Source organism: Protomyctophum parallelum (genome assembly GCF_964188405.1).
Source record: "Protomyctophum parallelum genome assembly, chromosome: 10".
In the NCBI taxonomy this organism is placed as follows: Eukaryota; Metazoa; Chordata; class Actinopteri; order Myctophiformes; family Myctophidae; genus Protomyctophum; species Protomyctophum parallelum.
Window position 1 is genome coordinate 46,824,704 of NC_139704.1, and position 6,000 is coordinate 46,830,703.

The 6,000-nt window shown below is 49.4% G+C and overlaps 1 protein-coding gene across 1 annotated transcript in view; it reads left to right on the plus strand.

Annotated features, from left to right (window-relative positions):
* sorbs1 (sorbin and SH3 domain containing 1) overlaps window positions 1–6,000 on the plus strand; it is an 86,839-nt gene that overhangs the window by 44,953 nt on the left and 35,886 nt on the right. The gene's annotated exons all lie outside the window — the stretch shown is intronic.

Consider the following 6,000-nt stretch of genomic DNA (forward strand, 5'->3'; position numbering starts at 1 on the left):
TGGGAAGCCAATTCAGCTTCCCCCAACTGCCACTGCTCGTCCTCAAGAAAGGGTCATTTGTGTGCGAGTATAAATGGCTCACTGTTACGTATCTCGGAGAGAGAGACCGGTAAAGGGTCCATTTGGTTACATTGGCACTCCCTCAGGATGTTACTGCGTGATCTCTCTCAGACACCAGGTCTAAGTCTCCACTGTTTATGTTCTGTCTCAGTCAGTTTGTTTGTGTGTTGTTGTGATCAGTCTCGGCACAGGCAGTGGAAAGATATTCAGACCTAATACAATAGCCATAGCTTTACCTTAGTGTAAAGCAGATGATTTAGATTTACTGTGTGTTAATTCAGAGACACAGTGACAGTGTTATGGAGCGCGTTGCCATATTGGAATATGATATAGGGATAAGTGATGTATCAGACAGCTGCTGTTGTGACTGCACTAGGCAATAGGCCATCTCTGTATTGTCTTCCTTACAACAGGAGCCTGGGGTCCCTGGCCAGGAATGCCCACAGCGCTGCTGTATCTATACACCATTTACGCAACACCCACGTGGAACACGTGTTTTATTTTATTTAGGAAGGAATAGGTAAACATTGAGGCACATGTGACGTTGCCCATGAAGATACATGACATAACTGTAGGAGACAGAGGTTACTGGGCGAGGTTGAAGCACATTAAGTCGCTCTTCGCCCGATGATTCTGTGTGGTCTATACTCAAGCATTACAGACGACACGATAATCCCAGACCCTTGAGATTCACAACTACAACGGTGAGCACACACAGGTGGAGCCCATATAACAAGAACAGCTCTTCAAACTCCACAGCCGTGGAGATTATCCGTTGTACTCCTGGTCTCATCACATCACCCAAAACATGTTTACGTTCGGCCAGCAACAACTACACTTTTGTGTGTGATTTGAGGGCGATGTGCTAGGAGGATATATTAGTCTCTTTTTTTTGTGCAAGCTTTGCCGAGCGCCAGGACTAAAATTCTCATTGGGTTTTCTGGTATGTATACTGTAAGTACAGTACATAGACAGTAAGCCTTTGCGGAGCCATGAGGCCCATAGGGGGGGCGGGGCGGGAGCCTATCTCCTGTTTCTGTAGCGTGAGGCAGCTTGATGTACAAGACAAGCACACCCCTGGATATGACGCAGGGACTTACCCCCAATCCAACCCATCGATGCAGAGTGCCAAGCAGGGACAGTCTTTGGTATGACCCGGCCGGGGATCAGACCCCCGACCTCCCAGACTCTAACCATAAGACCTCTTAGGCCACTGAGCTGCTAATGGGGGTGTGTGTCTGCGCTATAGCTAGATCTGTTACATCCCATAGACAAGAGGGGACAGGAGAAGTGTAATTTGCTTACATGCTTAATCCCATAGCTTGGAGGCATTCTAAACTCCGAAAGAATTGGTACATAGTTGTCATTCAGCGATTTGGAAAATCTTTGAGAATTTGGCCAGCAGTTAACGTGCACAAGAAAATATGACAGCCCTACGTTGTCATATGTACGCGCACGCATGCATACACACACACACACACACACACACACATGGCCGAACGCATGATGTCCTGGCGGAGATATTAAATGTCGCCCACCCCGCCTGCCTGTCTGTCTATCTGGTATATTTAACCCATTCTGAACGGGCACCCATTTTGGTGTCGGCATCATGTTATGCTTTAGCTATTGAAAAATAGCAGATCTACAAGCTCATAGCGCGCCACCGAGTGGCGCGCTACGAGCTTGTAAGAACGACTGACATTTTTTTTAAATCTGATCTCAGGTCAGAATGGGTTAATCAGACCAGTGTGTTGTCCAGCGGAAACCTCGTATGAATCTGATCTCGGGTCAGAATGGGTTAAAGTGATTGAAGGGCGAGGGAATGAGGTTGTCACAGATGACTCTTAGGTTGACGTTGGATGTGGCGTTGGACGGTGGCGGTGCTGCTGCCCTGACAAATCCATGCCTTTAGGCTGGCACCATGAGGGCAAGTATGGCAACGTACTGGCTGCCCCGCAGAGCAGAGCAGATGTTCCCTGCATGCCCGTTCCGTCTGTCAGTCAGTCAGTCAGTCCGTCACCTCCAGGAACACCACACCCTGCCTGGATCATATGAGGCGGCACCACCACCCCCACCACCCCTGCCTGGCTACGACATGAGATCATGTCCTAGTCACCAGCTCAGGACGGGGGGGGGGAGAGGGTCTCCTGTTCCCAGACGCCGCTGTGCTTGAGTCACAAGGGTGTTCCAATCCATGGATAGACGGCGGTTGACTCCCGTCTCCGGCTACGCGGCTGGCCGGTCACCGAATATGACGGGAAGGGGTTTAGAAGCCCCTCTCTGTGGGTGTTGTTCTCACCCCACCGGGCCTGGATGTTTGGCGGGTGAGCTCGCTCTGACCACTGGCTCCTGTTTAATGTCAAAGCCACTTCTAAAACTACACCTGGTATGTGTAGTATTTGACCCTCAGGCCCACGCCAGACACCCTGGCTCATTGGTATTTGATTGACATATCTGTTCCTGAGTGCGAGTGGCCTAGAGGTGTACTGGCTGGAAGCCAGAATAGATTGGACTGCTACAGGGGGGGGGGGGGGGGGGGGGGGGGGACATGACATGCTGGCCCGGCCTTAAGGCCCCTGGCTAGATGGACCCTTGTTCTGATAGATGGACTTATCAGACTGCTGTAGAGGTTCCAAGGATTAGTACTTCACATTATCGAGAGTTCTTCTGAGTCCATGGAAATCTCTCTTTCCATATTTAGCTAAAGAAAAGTGCTAATGGCGGCACTGTGTGTCTCTGTGAGATAAACAGAGGATAACAGAACAGATCTCCCAGCAGCCAATATGTCACCATCAACAGGTTGAAATGACCTAGATCAAGAACCCCCCCGTTCTTTATTTCACTCACCACGATTCACCCAAAAAGAACTTCAACTCAAATGTATTGTCAAGTGAAAGTGGTTAGTGCACTGCACAGAGGGGGGGGGGATATGTCATGTGGACATACATGGTTTGTTGGAGCTGGGATTCCATACATAACTCTGGTTTGGAATAGAAGCGCTTTTGCACTCCTACGCTTTCTGACTGAGTGACTCCATCTGGATCACATATGCTAATGGTGGAGGGGGGTGGGTGTGGGGGGGGGGGGGTTGTTGCCACTCTGTCTCTGCTCAGACTCACATGGAGACCATCCAGTGTGAGACATCATCATCATCATCATCCTTTTTTCGACGGCGGTCGAGATCGTGGATTTCACAATATTACGCCAGACTTCCCGGTCCTTCATTGCCAGCCGTCCCCTATAGCGATGACATCAGGGGAACGACAGTTTTCTACCTCTGGTCCGCCCTGAGGCAGGACTCCAGAGAAGAAGGGAAGATATAACCTCATGGTCAGCTCTGTAGCAGTGGCCGGCAAACTGTGTTCTCCTGGATCGGACTAGTGAAGAAACACGGGGAAGGTTGACCGTATATTAGATCAGTCGATGGGTGGCTCTTCTCTTCCAAGACAGATTTTGCGCTCTCTCATTAGAAGGCCATCCAACCTTTTATCTAGTTTCTTTGAAAGTGTCCATGTCTCGGAGCCATAGAGTAGAATCGGCTCAACGGTCGTCCTAAATATCTTTTTACTGTGAGACATATACCTACCATCACCGGAAGCAAGCTATAAAAGGCTTATACACGCCTGCTACATCATTGTGATTTCATATCTTCATACACATACACATCATACACTTAACCTTTTATCTCTAAGTGTTTTTGTGTTTGACGAGACAGGGGTTCTGTTGCTGTAAACTGTAAAAGGTCGCAGATCAGCGGGGGGGTGGGGGGGGGGTTGTTCTCATCAGAGCCTATCAGAGCCTAGCAACATGCAGTATATAAAGTGTTGGAAAGAATGGGATTCATGTTACTGTTACTGCAGGAGGAACTCCTCATGATTGCTCTTATGGATGCGAATAAAAGGACACTTAGCCTCGCCTGGCCGGTCACTAACCTAACACACACACACGCACGTATGCACAGCCCCCCACACACACACACACACACACACACACACACCCCCTCTCTGAGAGAGGACTTGAGGGTCTTTGACTTAGGAGACACCTGTTTGGAAACAGACCTGTGAAAGGGAGCAGAGCGTTCCACACTGAGTCATTAGATGTGGTGACAGGGAGGGGAAGTGACACGTCCGCCATTTTGGAACCTGTCTCTGCTCAGCGGGATCATCATCATCCTCATCATCATCTTCTTCATCTTCATCTCTCACCTGCTTCATGTTCTCCAGCCTTATTATTCATTCCATTTTTTAAACGCCCACACGCAGCTCTCTCTCTCTCTCTCTCTCTCGGGGATGTGAAAGGCTTGTTTTGTGCTCGTGCATGAGTTTTAGGATGGATTTGAAATGCACAGTTTGGTACGTGACATGATACTGCACATACATACATACATACCGTCCATCACACACACACGCACACACACACACACTCACACGCACAAACACACACACACACACACACGCACACACACTCACACACACACACAGACATCACTCGGGGCATCTGCAGAGCGTCTTGTAAATAATAAGATTAAGATTCCATTCCTCGAGGTTTGAGATTAGCCTTTCACGCTCGTTTCCTGTTGACTTTCCATCAGCGCCATAATGTGTAAGCCCAATTACCCACGGGTATCAGGGGACGCTATCAGACCCCCCCCCCCGTCAGGGGACACTATCGGACCCCCCGCCCGGCCCGGCCCATCCCGTCCCGTCCCGTCTGTCGAGTCAGACATGTTTTGAGTCATGGCGTGTGTTCTCAAAAGGCTGAAGTGGAACATGGAACATTTTGGCTTTAAAAATAGATCAGACTATAGACCTGCCAGACTTAAATTCTGTTCTTATAAAGTACAGGCATTCTGAAAGGTTAATAATGATCCGCCTGCCCCAGCAACCCACCGGACAGGCATGTGGTCCATGGAGGGAAATGACTCCTGTCTGCTTGGAACAGAGCCTTAGATATAGACAGAGTTACGCAAACTGATCCCTGATCAGCCCAGTATACTCAGAGCCTTAGATATAGACAGAGTTACGCAGACTGCGTTCACTTCACGGGGCTTCAGTCTTCTACATGGACTACGCATTGAGCATGGGGGACAACCAACTGGGACGAGTCCTGGACCCGAAGTATACAGGCAGAAATGCACTGGACTCGGGGCAACAGCCCAGCTTTAATGATCTTAAATCCCTTTATTTTAGATTGTTTTGTAGTATAATATAGTACAACTTTAGTTGTTACTGTACAATACTTTAAAAACAGTTGTCATGTTGCACACATGCTTAAAATTGCTCTTATATTTGCGGCCGCCCTCGTTGAAAACAATGTATTTCCAACTCCAGCTTGTCTCAGTTCGTCAGGCTGCATGAACAGCGCTCGAGCGCTCGGTTTTTCTGCCCCCTCAATATCCCAACTCCTCTATTAGATGGCTCTGGGTGGTATGGGGGGGGGGGGGGGGGGGGGGTGCTTCGCCATGGGGGGAAGTGGATGTGGCATTACTAACAGGGCCAGGCTGGCAGGCTGGCTGGCTGGCTGGCTGGCGTGGGGATTGTGCAATCTTATTTGCAAACAACACTTGTGCTCTTACTCATTAATAGCCCCCCATGTGTCACGTCGAGGTTATTTTTACCCTCCGTGACGCGAACACAGGAGAAAAGCAACAGAGACAGTGGGCTAAAATTGGCCGTCTCTAAACCATTCAAAACGCTAGCAGGGTGCTACCCCCCCCCCCCCCCCTCCCTACCCCCCCCCCCCAGCGAATGGCTCTCCCTGTGTTTTGGGGGTAGTAACTGCCCAGAAATACCAGCTGTATTCCCCCCCCCCCCCCCCCCCTTCATTCACTCACACCACACTTATACTGTGCTTGTTCTACCTTTTGCCTTTCATGTTGTTTTTGCTTCTTGTTTGCTTGTGTGTAGTTTTTTTTTTATTGTCAGCAACTTTCATGTATTT